Genomic DNA, 17,272 nt, shown 5'->3' with positions numbered 1-17,272 from the left:
GGGAGAAACCGGAATATCCAGAGAAAACCCATGTGGTAGTAAGGCAGCAACTTCACCACTGTGCCACCCATTAATAATAATAATAATAATAATACATTTTATTTTCGGGCGCCTTTCAAAGTCTCAAGGACACCTTACAAAAGTTAACAGAAGAGAAAAAAACCATATAGTCGGAGAAAAATAAATAATAAGGACATCATCAATACACAAATTAGATAGAAATCATCCTAAAGACACAAAATCAAAAAATCAAAAAACACAATGTGAAGAGAGAGCAGCGGCAGCTAAAGCGCGCCAGCGTCCACTCTCCCTTCCGACCGCCATCTTGGACACAGACTAACATGTTAACTTACACACAGAAAAATCATCCCCCCACAGTGGTGGAAGGCACAAAGTCCAGTCCCCATCCCCAGTTCACCCAAAGTCGGGCCTATTGAGGCCATCGCTATTGCCTCTATGGAGGCCCGATGTTCCTGGCCATTCTGGCCGGGTGGTGTTGCCCCGGCGTCGGGAGAGTCCTCACAGCGGCTGGGCCACCTGGAACGGCCGCTTCCTAGCAGGGGATTGTCGGCTTCCGAAGCCGTCAAGGCCGCGCCGGTTTGGAGCTCCCAGGCTCCCGATGTTGAAGTCGGCGCCGCCCGCTCCGCTCCGCAGACCCGCAACCCGGAGGTGTTGATTTCGGCGGTCACAACTCACCGGAGCTCCAGAGCGTCGATCCAGCGCGGCGACCCAGGCAAGGCATCGTCCGCTCCGCTCCGCGATGGCGCTCCAGCGCTGTGCCGCCACCGAAGCCGAGGTGCTGGGCGGTCCCCGCCAGGAAACGGCGCTCCACGCCCGCTGGTAAGCCACGAGGACGGGTCGACGGGCAGCCCGGAGAAAAAGCTGCCTCACCGACCGGGTAGGGACCTAGAAGTATAATTACCTCCTTCACCCCCACAGTAAGAAGTCCATTTCTCCAACAAACGAAGAACAAGACTTACTAAAAACTTTTAAAAAAATGAATTAAACGGACGGCTGCTGGTTAGCAGCCGTTCCCCAAGATGGCTCCTCCCACCCATTAAATTATTGTTTCTGTAATATATTTATTATGGTGTCACGTGAATAAAGATGAACACATGATTCTGATTTCTGTCCTTACACATGCCCGTCATTGTGTTTTATGGCTGGTTTTCAACCTCTTCAGGCTGAAGGTCTCGACTCGAAACATCACCCAATCTTTCATTCCAGTGATGCTGCCTGTCCTGCTGAGTTTTTCTAGTTTTTAGTGTCTATCTTCAGTTTAAACTAGCATCTGCAATTCCATCCTACACTATTTGTAAACCAAAACAGGTCCCATTCTCATTATATAATTTTGTGATCAGCGTGAGAATTTTGTGATATTCGTGAGTGATTGAGGGGGGATCTTGTAGAAACTTACAAAATCCTTAATGGGTTGCACAGGCTAGATGCAGGAAGATTATTCCCGATGTTGGGGAAGTCCAGAACAAGGGGGCCACACACAGTATAAGGATAAGGGGGAAATCTTTTAGGACCGAGATGAGAAAAACATTTTTTTTCACACAGAAAGTGGTGAATCTGTGGAATTCTCTGCCGCAGAAGGCAGTTGAGGCCACAGTTCATTGGCTATATTTAAGAGGGAGTTAGATGTGGCCCTTGTGGCTAAAGGGATCAGGGGGTATGGAGAGAAGGCAGGTACGGGATACTGAGTTGGATGATCAGCCATGATCATATTGAATGGCGATGCAGGTTCGAAGCGCCGAATGGCCTACTCCTGCACCTATTGTCTATGAATCTATGTACTTAATCTACCTCATAAGTACTTTAATGCTGTTAGCAGAGCAAAGGGATATTAATCTCAAGAATCAAAATGGGGAAAGTGAGGGCAATTTTATTTAAATGGTAATTCTAAGCCCATTCAGATCTTCATAGTCAGAGTTATACAACATGTACATGGCTGGCCCAATTTGTCCATAATGATCAAGTTGGCATTCTGCATGTCCCAGGGACTGGCTGCCGTTCCCAGATCAGCTCCCATCCCAGGGACAGGTTGCCGTTCCCAGATCAGCTCGAAGAGAAGAGATGCCACGTCACTGACAGCCGCCAACTGACGCTCTTCCACAGACCGCACAGATCACTGTGATGTGGCGCAAAAGAGACAAACTGTGCAGGGACTGAAGAGCGTGAGAATTCTGTCATCAGCGTGAGATGCGTGACTCTCACACTCAAAGCGTGAGAGTTGGCAGCCCTGTCTAAGGCCAGGATGTGACAACAGGCACACAGGGAGACTCATATACAAAGGAAGACACACACACACACACACACACACACACACACACACACGGAGACAGACACACACACATAGGGTGACAGACAGACACACACACACAGGGTGACAGACAGACACACACACACGCAGGGAGACACACACACACATACACACACACACACGGAGACAGCCACACACACACAGAGACACACACACACACAGGGAAACAGACACACACACAGGGATACAGACACACACACACACACACACACACACACACACACACACACACACACACACACACACGGAGACAGACACACACAGATAGGGTGACAGACAGACACACACACACAGGGTGACAGACAGACACACACACACGCAGGGAGACACATACACACATACACACACACACACGGAGACAGCCACACACACAGAGACACACACACACAGGGAAACAGACACACACACAGGGATACAGACACACACACACACACACACACACACACGCACACACACACAGTGAGACACAGAGGCACACACACACAGGGAGGCACACACACACAGGGAGGCACAGACACACACACACACGGAGACACACACAGGGAAACAGACACACACACACCTTTCCTTCCTCCCCCTCCATCCTCCCCCTCCTCCCTCTTTCCTCCCCCCCCCCCCCCCCCCCCCCCCCCCCCCCCCCCATCCCTCCCTCTTTCCTCCCCGTCTTTCCTCACCCTCCCTCTTTTTCCTCACTCTTCCTCTTTCTCCCCTTTCTCCTTTCCTTCCTTCAATCCCTTACTACATTCCCTCTGGCGGCATTGGCGCTGCTGTGTGCATTGAAGGGCAGGAGGGAGGGAGGGAGCGAGCGAGGTTGCAGCGGCAGCCGGCAATGCGGCGCTCACAGACGGTGCGCAAAAGCGCTGACACACGCTTCCGGGACCGACGAGCTTCCCCAATCCGTGCAGATAGATTGCTGTCATGTGGCGCAAAGAGACAAACTGCAGCAAAGATCTTTGCTGTGCCGGGACTGAAGACAGCCTGTCAGCGTGAGAATTCTGTCTTCAGCGTGAGGGCGTGAGAAATGGCTGAAATGCGTGAGTGTCACGCTCAAAGCGTGAGAGTTGGCAGCCCTGCCTCTAGCCAATGTCACAACCCATCACCGTCTCCCCTGTATCCACTAATCACATAACAGGCTTTGCCCTGCTCCCACCTTCTCTGCCCGACTCCATCAGTCTGAAATGGTCCCAACAGGAAACAACAGCATCTGTCCATTCCCTTTGTGGACGGGTAGATGGCGCCTGATCTGCCAAGTACCTCCAACACTTTATTTTGGACCAGGTTACATTCCCTGGTTAAAGTAATCCTAGTTGGCTGCTGTTGCAGGGATAGTAGTTTAATGTTGATGACACTTGATGTCTCATTACAAATTATTAATCCTGTCATTCACCCTACTGTAGTTTTGTAATTGGTCTAAATCTGCATTTGGTCTGAGTGTGTTTGTTGCCAGAATCCATTTCCTCTCCTCTCTGCTCTTTTGTGAAGGTGACCAATTAGTGTTAGTTTCACTTCCACTTTCTCTGCCCTACTCCATCAGTCTGAAGAAGGATCCCAACCTGAAACATTATCTGTCCATTCCCTTTGCAGGCAGGCAGATGGTGCCTGGCCCACTGAGTAGCTCCAGCACTTTGTTTTAGACCAGGTTACATCCCCTGGTTAAAGTCATCCTAGTTACCTCCTGTTGCAGGGAAAGTAGTTTAATGTCATGACACTTGTTTTTAATTCATTACAATGAGGTAATCTTGCCCCTTCCATTCACCCAACTGTAGCTTTGTTTGGAATTGGCCTAAATCTATATTTGGTTTAGTATGTTTGTCTGTGTTGCCAGAATCAATTTCCTCTCCTCTCTGCTCCTTTCTAAAGGGGTGACCAATTAATGTTAGTTTCCACCCAGGATCTCGAAACACTGGGTCCTCTGATGCTGGAAGAGTCTGCCAGGGTTAGACTATCATCCCCATTCTGCCAAATGCTGCATAAACTGGACCAAACTTCACTACTGTTCCTTTACTTGTACATCTCATTTAATTCAAAGTATTACTTTGTCAGTTAAAGTAGTATCTGATTTGTCATGGTGTGTTTCTCCAGATATTTGAACTGCCTGTAGGCTCCTATCTGTTTCTGTGTGTGCACAGGGTTTCAATGTCCATGGTAAAGGGTACGGTATCTGGGGCAGTGTCGGGGAGAACACTTCATGTTACATGGTAAGTTTCACATTTAGTGACACAGAGCGGAAACAGGCCCTTTGGCCCACCGAGTCTGCACTGACCAGTGATCCCCGCACAATAACACTATCCTACACACACTATGGACAATGTTACATTTATACCAAGTCAATTAACCTACAAACCTGTACGGCTTTGAATGGTAGGAGGAAAGTGAAGATCTCTGAGAAAACCCACTTGGTCACTGGGAGAACGTGCAAACTCTGTACACAACCCGTGTCTCTGGCGCTGTAAGGCAACAACTCTACCGCTGTGCCACTGTGCTGCCCTTCAACAAAGTTGGCATGTTGCTGTGCCAGTGAAGTACTGTAGTCAATGTATTCTGCTACCTGTAGGGCTCACTACAATCCTTTCAATGGCTGATCCTGCTTCTCATGACTTTTAATTTCAATTGGAATCTCTTCCTCTCTGGGTGTCCAGTGTGAAGGAGAATGTCGGCAGACTTCAAATCCCTAACATTGGTTTGTTTTGTGTATAACTTGGTCTGTGTGAATATGGTTATGTAGTTGGTACAAAGGTAAGGCCCCTGTTTAGAACCTTCTCTTGGGCTTCAGTGTGGATGAATGTTTGGGAAAGATTAACGACTGTTTTCTCTAATTGAGCTCAGCCTGTCTCAGCTTGGGGCCACTTTAGTTTAAAGACTACGTTGCCCCTTCCCCTCGTTAAGGATTATTCACTAAAGTTGTGGTCTGGACCTACTTGAAGGAGTTTAACAGGGACCACTGGTATGCACTTGTGTCTCTATTTAGTAGTGAATTTCTGCCTGTACCTGGGGCTGTTGGTCAGGGTGGGGACAATGAGGGGGATAGATATTGGGTGTGTTGGGGGGGGGGGGGGGGGGGGGGGGGGGGGTTGTATCTGGGTTTTGCGCGCTGTGCCTCTGGAGTGATCAGGAAATGGGTGCTTGAGGAAACGGACAGGTATAATAATAATAATAATGGATGGGATTTATATAGCGCCTTTCTAATACTGAATGCGCTTTACATCGCATTATTCATTCACTCCTCAGTCACACTCGGTGGTGATAAGCTACGTCTGTAGCCACAGCTGCCCTGGGGCAGACTGACGGAAGCGTGGCTGCCATTCTGCGCCTACGGCCCCTCCGACCACCACCAATCACTCACACACATTCACACACATTCAGACACAGGCAAAGGTGGGTGAAGTGTCTTGCCCAAGGACACAACGACAGTATGCACTCCAAGCGGGATTCGAACCGGCTACCTTCCGGTCGCCAGCCGCACACTTAGCCCATTGTGCCATCTGTCGTCAACCCATTGCGCCATCTGTCGTGTATGGGACAGGTATACGGGTGCTATGGGACAGGTATACGGGTGTAATGGGACAGGTATACGGGTGTAATGGGACTGGTATACGGGTGTAATGGGACTGGTATACGGATGCAATGGGACTGGTATACGGATGCAATGGGACAGGTATACGGGTGTAATGGGCAGGTATACGTCCAATACCTCTTGGGGTTGCATGGGAGAATCCACGACGCTTGAGAAATTTGTCAAACTCGTCGGGCTCTGAGTCATCATGTGCCCCAGTGGCATTTTCTTACGTCTTCGGTGGGAAAGTTCCTCGCAAACAACTGGCGACCACATCAGTCGGCAGATGTTTCAAACCTTCCACTTCACACCATCTGGAAGAGATCCAGGGCAAGAAGAAATCCCATCATTGTTTCTAAATAGCTTCTCCAGCACCAGGTGTGGAAGGTCACAGAGAACTTGGAGCAAGATTGGGCTTAGAGATCTTCAATAATTCCCACAAAATCCCCCTCGTGACCCTCGAGTATCTCTCATTTCCTCAAATAGGCAGTGATCTGAGGTGCTTTCTCGTTTAAGTTCGTGAACCAAATCATTGAACCTGAATTTTTAACATTGAGTAAAAATATTATATAAATCATACCTGGAACTCGTCAAGAACAAAACTTGCACACATTTTTAAAATATGAGGAACACCCCCAATTTTCTGAGTACAGGGTAGTAATTGTCCAATCAAAGTACATTGGTCAACTGGCGTTCTCCTCCTCCTCCTCCTCCTCCTCCTCCTCCTCCTCCTCCTCCTCCTCCTCCTCCTCCTCCTCCTCCTCCTCCTCCTCCTCCTCCTCCTCCTCCTCCTCCTCCTCCTCCTCCTCCTCCTCCTCCTCCTCCTCCTCCTCCTCCTCCTCCTCCTCCTCCTCCTCCTCCTCCTCCTCCTCCTCCTCCTCCTCCTCCTCCTCCTCCTCCTCCTCCTCCTCCTCCTCCTCCTCCTCCTCCTCCTCCTCGATCATGGCTGCCTCCTCATTACATCAAGACAATAGCAAGGTTTCCAAGGAATAAAGGTAATGCTAACCTTGCTGATAATTTTGTTTTACAATTGATTTATCTTTATAAAGTGAGGATGTGAACTGTTAAATAAAAATGATAAATAACAAATGTACAGCTAGCGTTAGTGGTGATGGGTCTTCCCCTTCCCCCACTTTTACATAGAAACTTATAAAATAGGTGCAGGAGTCGAGCCGGCACAGCCATTCAATATGATCATGGCTGATCATCCAACTCAGTATACTGTACATGCCTTCTCTCCATACCCCCTGATCCCTTTAGCCACAAGGGCCACATCTAACTCCCTCTTAAATATAGCCAATGAACTAGCCTCAACTACATTCTGTGGCAGAGAATTCCAGAGGTTCACCACTCTCTGTGTAAAAAATGTTTTTCTCATATCGGTCCTAAAAGATTTCCCCTTTATCCTTAAACTGTGACCCCTTGTTCTGGACTTCCCCAACATCGGGAACAATCATCCTGCATCTAGCCTGTCCAACCCTTTAAGAATTTTGTAAGTTTCTATAAGATCCACCCTCAATCTTCTAAATTCTAGCGTGTACAAGCCGAGTCTATCCAGTCTTTCTTCATATGAAATGACTGACATCCCAGGAATCAGTCTGGTGAACCTTCTCTGTACTCCCTCTATGGCAAGAATGTCCTACCTCAGATTAGGAGACCAAAACTGTATGTAATTCTCCAGGTGTGGTCTCACCAAGACCCTGTACAACTGCAGTAGAACCTCCCTGCTTCTATAAATCAGGTAACCCCGACCACACACACGCCAGTTAAAATTCCCCGCTTTATTATGGATCACAATTTCTACAAATTACGATATATAAAACTATGTCGGCTCACACAAATGTGAATGCTAGTCTTCACAAAATATATGCAAACATTTTCTGAGATCTCAGGAAATTCCCATCCCCCCTTTAGGACTCTGGGCCCGGGAACGATGTACCCCCTGCACCATTCTCTCATAGGCCCTGTGAATATGTACGTGCATACGTGAACAAAATACTGTATGGGGTGTGTACCTTTATTAGGTTCCTAAAAATGGACTCCACAAATTGGTCCAAGCAGCCCCACATTTGGTGTTCAAGAAGGAAGTGCAGATGCTGGAAAATCGAAGGTACACAAAAATGCTGGAGAAACTCAGCGGGTGCAGCAGCATCTATGAAGCGATGGAAATAGGCAATGTTTCGGGACGAAACCCTTCTTCAGACTGATAGGGGGTGGTGGGTAGAAGGAAGGAAAAAGGAGGAGGAGGAGGAGCCCGAGGGCTGGGGGATGGGAGGAGACAGCCAGAGGGCTAAGGAAGGGGAGGAGACAGCAAGGGCTAACAAAATTGGGAGAATTCAATGTTCAAGCCCGCAGGATGCAGACTCCCCAAGCGGAATATAAGGTGCTGTTCCTCCAATTTCCGGTGTTGCTCGCTCTGGCCATGGAGGAGACCCAGGACAGAGAGGTCGGATTCAGAGTGGGAGGGGGAGTTGAAGTGCTGAGCCACCGGGAGGTCAGGTTGGTTATTGCGGACCGAGCGGAGGTGTTCGGCGAAACGATCGCCTGAAGAATTAGGGCATTTCAGATGCCCTGGTGTGGAACGCCTCATCCTGGGAGCAGATGCGGCGTAGGCAGAGGAATTGGGAGTAGGGGATGGAGCCCTTACAGGAAGCAGGGTGGGAAGAAGTGTAGTCCAGATAGCCATGGGATGTCGGTCAGAAGGCTATCCCCTGAGATGGAGATAGTGAGGTCAAGGAATGGTAGGGAAGTGTTGGAAATAGTCCAGGTGTATTTGAGTGCCAGGTGGAAGTTGGTGGTGAAGTGGATGAAGTCAGTCGGTTTTGTGTGGGTGCAGGAGGTGGCCCCAAAGCAGTCGTCGATTTAATGGAGGTAGAGGTCGGGGATGGAGCCCTGGTACGTATTAAACAAGGAATGTTCGACCTAACCGACAAAGAGGCAGGCATAGCTGGGGTCCATGCGTGTGCCCATCGCTACGCCTTGTACTTGGAGGAAATGGGAGGAGTCAAACGTGAAGTTATTGAGGGTAAGGACCAGCTCCGCTAGGCGGAGGAGAGTGTCAGTGGCCGGGTATAGGTTGCTCCTCTGGTCGAGGAAGAACCGGAGGGCCTTGAGACCATCCTGGTGGGGGGTGAAGGTGTAGAGTGACTGGACTTCCATGGTGAAGATGAGGGGGTGAGGGCCTAGAGAATGGAATGCGCGGAGACGGCGGAGAGTGTCTGAGGTGTCTTGAACATAGGTAGGGAGGGATTTAACCAAGGGGGATAGGATGGAGTCAAGGTATGTGGAGATGAGTTCGGTGGGGCACGAACAGGTTTGGTGCCCACTGTTGACAGTACAACAAAGGTCATCCTCTGGAATGTTAAAACGACCTCTGAAAGCTGCCTGCATGTCCTCCAAGACGGATTAATGGCTGCAGAAAGTAAACAAACATGCACTTAATAACCATTGAGCACTGTGTTAATTGTCGGCCTGCGAGGATGAGAATGGAAGTAGCACAGAAGATAAACAAAGTAGGAACTTTAAAACAAATACAACGTACTAATTGCCTGCCTTCCTGCATATTTAATGTAGCAGCTTTTGGAGACAAGATTCAAACTTCAAACACATAACCTGTGAAAGGTGTCTGCAAGAGAATGGAAGAGGGGCTGCAGAATATCATTAACAACTTGATTGCCTGCAACCCTGCAAGAAAATTACATAAATCTAAAGGGTTATTGCAGGAAAAAATATGAACATTTACATGTAAATGAACCTGTCCAAATTGCAATCATGGCTAAAAGAAATTGTTGAGCTACTGAAGTAAAAAATAAGCAGGTACTCAAAAGTGCAGTCAGGATACCCTCTATCACACGCAGTACTTGGAACAGCAAGTTGACAAAGCCCATCTATCACAAACCATAGAAAATTGGGGACATTAGAAGATCTCCAAAGACCTTAGCACATCAACCAGAAACAAGTAGAGTAACTGTAGAGGGAGAAACAGCAGCAGGCGAGAAGATTCTACATTCACCTCAAAATATCAAACACTGGATGGACAGGGCCTGGAAAAATAACTCTAGGCCCAATGTTTCAAGGTCTGTTTACCATCACATGTACCAATTAAGGTACAGTGAAATTCAAATGTGTCTGCAGTAGTGAATCCTACAGGGTAGAATACATTGACTATTTTCATAATCAAACTGGCACAGCAACATGCCAGCTATATCAAAGACAACACTTCACACAAACAGTGAACTCCCTGACCGAGTTGCCCAATGCTTTAACTCTTACTATGGGCATCAAACCCTGTACACAAACAGTGCTTTGAGAGGCTGGTCAAGAAACAAATCTGCGCCTTCCTCCCTCGCAACATGGACCCGCTACAATTCACATACCGTCCGAACAGATCCACGGACAATGTGGTCTCCCAGGTTCTGCACACCGCTCTCTCTCTCAAATTGACAGGCAGAAGCCGGGGGGGGGGGGGGGGGGGGGGGGCTATGTGAGGATGCTGTTCATAGACTTCAGTTCAGCCTTCAACACGATTGTCCCCACCAGACTTGCCTTTCTCCCAGGTAGTCAAGATGGGAGAAAATACATCAAAGTCCCTCACCCTGAGTAGAGGATCCCCCTAGGGTTGGGTCCTCAGCCCCCTACTGTACTCCCTGTTCAGCTCTAACTCGATAATCAAGTTTGCTGATGACACTGTGGTGGTGGGCCTGATCTCAGACAACGATGAGAAGGCCTACCGGGAGGAGGTGGCTGATCTGGCACTCTGGTGTCAGGACAACAGCCTCCTCTTGAATATCAAAAAAACTAAGGAGCTGATTATGGACTTTATGAGGGCACATCATCCGAGGACGTACACACCATTGAAGATAAATGGAGATACTGTGGATGGGGTGAGCTGTTTTAAATACCTGGGAGTCCACATCCCTGAGAATATGACATGGGCATCACACGCAGCAGCACCGGTGAGTAAGGCACGGCAGCGCCTTTACCACCTCAGGCAATTGAGGAAATTCAGATGGTGTCTCTGAGGAACCTCCAGTGCTTCTACTCAGCGGCTGTGGAAAGCATCTTGTCCGGAAACATCACGATTTGGTTGGGGAATTGCTCTGCCCAGGACAAGAAGACTCTGCAGAGAGTAGTGCGTTCGGCCGAACGTACTATGGGAACTACACTCGCCCCCCTGCAGGAACTATACAGCAGGAGGTATAACTCCAGAGCCAACAAGATCATGGGAGACCCCTTACACCCCTGCAACGTACTGTTCCAGCTGCTACGGTCAGGCAAACGCCTCCGTTGCCATGCTGTGAGAACGGAGAGGATGAGAAGGAGTTTCTTCCCAGAGGCCATTAGGACTGTAAACTCCCATCTCACCAGTGACTAACTTTACTGAACCAATTTACTGTTGTGTGGTGTCTTTTTAAAATAGCTGTTTTTTTCTTTTTTGCTCCCACAAATATGTAATTCTGTTCCATTCTGTTTTGTAGTTTGTTTGTTTTTTTTGCACAAAGTCCGCGAGCATTGCCACTTTTCATTTCACTGCGCATCTCGAATGTGACGAATAAACTTGACGACTCTCTCACAAAGTTGCCCACCAAACCTATACTCTTTACTATGGGCATCCTGCCTGACCCACTGAGTTACTCCAGCGCTCTGTGAAACGTCACCTATCCATGTTCTCCACAGATGCTGCCTGACCCGCTGAGTTACTCCAGCACTCTGTGAAATGTCACCTATCCATGTTCTCCACAGATGCTGCCTGATCCGCTGAGTTACTCCTGCACTCTATTACTTTTTTGTCAACCTACATCTGCAGTTCCTTGATTTTCATCCCAAATCTTCGCTGCTTTCACGGCTTATACCAACATTGGCATCTGGGCAATGGGTGCATTATGGGGAAATGAAACAGGTCACAGACCAATAAAGAACCATTTTGCAGTAAAGAGAACAATGATATCTAATTTGAAGACAGCATTCCCAACGTGCAGTGAATTCATAATAACAGGTCGCTCCAATTTGTGGTCAACACTCCCTCCGTATGGTGATTTGCTGCACTGCAGGCCCATCTGATAGGTGGACAAAGTACTGGTTTGACTTGGCAGCAACAACAATTCTTGGCAATATCCTCAGAACTCTCGTCTTCGCACTTTCAAGAGTCTCCAAACATTGGAGACAGATTGGATCAGATCTTTGGGGAATTTTACACATCCTTACTCCAATCCACAGCAGACTTATTTTTCCAAGTCACTGGGTTCACAGTAAGAATGCCCCTCGGGTCCCTTCAACCCAATATTCTACATTATCCCTGCATCTGTTCCAGCTCCTTGTTCCACATTGTGCTTCAATCATTAACAATTATCACTGATCAACATTTTATTGTAGATAGACAGAGTGCTTGAGTAACTCAGCGGGTCAGGCAACATCGCTGGAGGAAAAGGATGTGATAATTTGGGAACCTTTCTGTTCCATCCCAAAGTCTCTTGTTTCTCCAGAGATGCTGCCTGGCCCACTGAGTTACTCCAGCTATGTGTCTATGTTTGGTATAAACCAGCATCTGCAGTTCCTTGTTTCAACATCACCCAGATTCAATTTCAGTTGTGATAAGGTTAGGGCATCATCACTTTAGTAAAGATGCATCCTTTTATTCTGACACTGTGCCCTCTGGTCCGAGACTCTCCCACTAGTGGAAACACCCGTTTAGTTCTCAGATACAGCACAATTCCAATTTCAACAGAAAAAATAAATAATTAAAAATCCCGGACACAAAGACACACTCCCTGTCTCTACGCTGAGCACTGCTCCCATCCACAGCCCAGGACCACTGCTCCCATCCACAGCCCAGGACTACTGCTCCCATCCACAGGCCAGACCTACTGCTCCCATCCACAGTCGAGGCCCACTGCTCCCATCCACAGCCCAGGACCACAGCCCAGGCCCACTGCTCCCATCCACAGCCCAGGACCACTGCTCCCATCCACAGCACAGGGCCACTGCTCCCGTCCATAGCCCAGGACCACTGCTCCCGCCCACAGCCCAGGACCACAGCCCAGGCCCACTGCTCCCATCCACAGCCCAGGACCACTGCTCCCATCCACAGCCCAGGCCCACTGCTTCCATCCACAGCCCAGGACCACTGCTTCCATCCACAGCCCAGGACCACTGCTCCCATCCACAGCCCAGGTCCACTGCTCCCATCCACATCCCAGGACCACTGCTCCCATCCACAGCCCAGGACCACTGCTCCCATCCACAGCCCAGTACAACTGCTCTCAGACACTCCCACAACCCCCCCTTTTATACACAGCAGCTGACAATTTTCTAATCAGCTCCAATCAAGCCAATTACCACATTAACCCTTCGCCCACCAGTGGCCGATCAATGTTTGTTGCACACATCATGATATCCACCTGGGGCAGTAGTCTGCGGGACAATAATTGCCCTCAGTTGATTAACTGCTCTTTGCACAACGTGGCTGCTTGCATTTCCTTAAGTCAGAGACGACACACAGAATCAGGATTAGGCCATTCGGCCCACCGAGTCCACCCCACCATTCAATCATGGCTGATCTATCTCTCCCTCCTAGCCCCATTCTCCTGCCTTCTCCCCATAATCCCTGACACCCGCACTAATCAACAATCTATCTATTTCTGCCTCAAATATATCCACTGACTTGTGGCCTCCACCGCCGTCTGTGGCAACGATTCCCACAGATTCACCACCCTCTGGCTAAAGAAATGCCACCTCATCTCCTTCCTAAAGGAAGGTCCTTTAATTCTGAGGCTTTGCCCTCTGGTCCCAGACTCTCCCACAAGTAGTAACATCCTCTCCATATCCACTCTATCCGGGCTTTTCACTGTTCGGTGAAGTTTCAATGAGCCCCACCCCCCAATCATCTAAACTCCAGCGAGTACAGGCCCAGTGCCGACAAACACGCATCGTACGTTAACCCACTCATTCCTGGGATCGTTCTTGTAAACGCTAACTCTTTTGTCTTGCTGATGTTGAGGGATGGATTGTTATCCTGACAATAGGTGCAGGAGTAGGCCATTCGGCCTTTCATGACAGAGGGTTCTCAATGTCTTTCCCATATTCTATCTCATCTTTGCTGCTCATGTGGCTGAAATAGTGTTCTGAGCAGTGGACGGACGTCTGGATCCCATTGGCCTGAGACTTGGCCACAAGTTGTGGGTGGCAAGGTCATGACCCTGAGGGACATCGGTGTCAAAGGTCACGGTGGAGGGAATGGGTAACGAACCAATTCTAACGTCTGAGAAGTGAATAGTGATGATTTGTTAATTCATCGTGGCTGAAGCAGGTGGGTTCACTTCTGACTATACTTTACTGTGGATTTAAACAGGAAAAGTAAACTTTCTTTATTAACAATGAATGACCCAGAGAAAGGAGAATGTTGCTCCTGGAAGTTCATAGAGTCACAGCATGGAAACAGCCCAGCATGGAAACAGGCCTTTCCATCAACCAAACATGCCCCATCTACACTAGTCCCACCCCGGTCAACATGCCCCATCTACACTAGTGCCACCCCGACCAACATGCCCCATCGACAGCAGTCCCACCCCGGCCAACATGTCCCATCTACACTAGTCCCACCCTGACCAACATGCCCCATCTACACTAGTTCCACCCCAACCAACATGCCCCATCGACATTAGTCCCACCCCGACCAACATACCCCATCTACATTAGCCCACCCCAACCAACATGCCTCATCTACACTAGTCCCACCGCGACCAACATGCCCCATATACATTAGCCCCACCTGCCCGCGTTTGGGCCATATCCCTCCAAACCTGTCCTATCCATGTGTCTCTTAAACGTTGTGATAATCCCTGCCTCAACTATCTCCTCTGGCAGCTTATTCCATACACCCATGGTGTGGAAAAGTTGCCCTTCAGATTGACATTATTAATGTGAACCATTTGTGCACAACTCTTCTGGTGTGAGTAATAAATGAAATGATAGATAGCAAAAATACACAGTGGTGCAGCGGTAGAGTTGCTGCCTCATAGCGCCAGATACCCAGGTTCCATCCTGAATACGGGTGCTGTCTGTACGTAGTTTGCATGTTCTCCCCGTGACCAGCGTGGGTTTTCTCCGGGTGCTCCGGTTTCCTTCTGCATTCTAAAGACCTGCTGGTTTGTAGGTTAATTGGCTTCTGTAAAATTGTCCCTAATGTGTGTAGGGTGGAGCTAGTGTAAGGGGTGATCACTGGTCGGCTCGTGGGGTCGAAGGGTCTGTTTCCGCACAGTATCTCTGAAATCTAAACAATACCCAGTGACTTGGCCTCCACTGCCCTCTGTGGCAATGAATTCCACAGATTCACCACCCTCCGGCTAAAGAAATTCCTCCTCATCTCCTTTCTAAAGGCATGTGTGGGAAAGGCGGAGAGGGTGAGGGGCCAGACGCAGGCATGTGGGACTAGCTTCGATAGGCATGGCTGTGTGTTTCTGTGCTGTGGGGCTGACGGGGCTCAACAGGATAGTTGTTTGATGCTTCAGCCTGCAGCAACCCAGGAGAACTGTGTTCCAGACACTTTATTAGTTTGTTGTTCAGCACATCGATCGGGAGGCGATGAAATCACCCGTTCACACGCAGCCGCCAGAGCAAACAGTGTACACACAGTGATGACAAACGCAATAAATGCAATATTCAGTGCAGAACAGTGCAAGATTGTGTTGCAGAAAGCCTGGGGCAGCACGAACGAGAGGGGCCGAAGGGCCTTTCTCCGGGCAAGGTGACCACTGACGCGGTCCGTGTGGAGTTTGCACACTTCCCCCTCCGTGGTGGACCGGGTGCGGATCGGAGCAGGGGAGACGAGCTCAGCCTTCCAAGCCTCAATCCAAGCTCAGCCTTCGTCCCGCGCATCCTAGCCCAGATGGGCCGAGTGCCGCCGTCTTCCTCCCCGGACAACAACCGAGGGGAAAAACATAGACCAAACCTCTTCCAACCAACCGAATCCCTCAGGGAATGCCCCTGTCCTGTCTTTGAAATCAAGCCGTCACAATTCTGCACGATCAGACAGCATTATCCTTTTTTTTAATATATAGACGAAAGCTGATCAAGTTCAAGTTGGAATTTATTGTCACATGCACCAATTAAGGTACAGTGATATTTGAGTTACCGCACAGCCATACTGAGTAAAAAACAACAAGACACACAGCCACATAAAATAAAATCTAACATAAATCTAACATGGTGTACAATTTTGGTCGCCCAATTATAGGAAGGATGTCAACAAAATAGAGAGAGTACAGAGGAGATTTACTAGAATGTTGCCAGGGTTTCAACAACTAAGTTACAGAGAAAGGTTGAATAAGTTAGGTCTTTATTCTCTGGAGCGCAGAAGGTTAAGGGGGGACTTGATAGAGGTCTTTAAAATGATGAGAGGGATAGACAGAGTTGATGTGGATCAGTTTTTCCCTTTGAGAATAGGGAAGATTCAAACAAGAGGACATGACTTCAGAATCAAGGGACAGAAGTTTAGGGGTGACATGAGGGGGAACTTCTTTACTCAGAGAGTGGTAGCGGTGTGGAATGAGCTTCCAGTGGAAGTGGTGGAGGCAGGTTCGTTGGTATCATTTAAAAATAAATTGGATAGGCATATGGATGAGAAGGGAATGGAGGGTATGGTATGAGTGCAGGCAGGTGGGACTAAGGGAAAAAGGTTGTTCGGCACGGACTTGTAGGGCCGAGATGGCCTGTTTCCGTGCTGTAATTGTTATATGGTTATATGTTATATATACATCCACCACGGCAGAATCCACATTCCTCACTGTGATGGAAGCTAATAAAGTTCAATCATCTTCCCCTTTTGTTCACCCGTGGTCGGGGCTGTTGAACCCTCCGCGGTCGCCGCTCGCTGCCGACACACTACATAAAAGTCCCTTTAAACTTCCATGATCCAAAGACATCCTCATGAAGAAGGCGTATGCTTGGACAGCTATCCAGCCAGAAGATGCGAAAGCATTGCGGCAGTTGGCGATATGTCTTCGAAGTATGAAAGAAATGACTACCCTCTTAGACCACATGCAAGAAATGAATGTTGTTAGCAATATGAAAATGATCACTCTAAAACTGCCCTAAAGACTTAGAGAAAAGATAAAGCTGGTCTGTTAGAGGAAAATGAGAATGGAGAGGCCATGCTTCCTGATCTGGTGAACTTCATAGAAAAGGAAGTACGGTTCATGTCAAATTTACGCTATGGGAATATTCAAGATCCTAAACCAATCACAACTGTCAAAGGTTCTACCTTTACTAAAACAAACGGAAGATCAGGACCTAAGGGAAGTAGTTTTGTTTCCGCTGTAAATACCTGCAGAAACGAAAGGCCAAAAGAAAGAAGATACATCTATTGTTAAGCCAAGATGGTTCTGCTTGTCATCCAG

The sequence above is a fragment of the Amblyraja radiata genome, chromosome 16 (genome assembly GCF_010909765.2).
Source record: "Amblyraja radiata isolate CabotCenter1 chromosome 16, sAmbRad1.1.pri, whole genome shotgun sequence".
In the NCBI taxonomy this organism is placed as follows: Eukaryota; Metazoa; Chordata; class Chondrichthyes; order Rajiformes; family Rajidae; genus Amblyraja; species Amblyraja radiata.
This window is presented reverse-complemented; position numbering follows the sequence as displayed.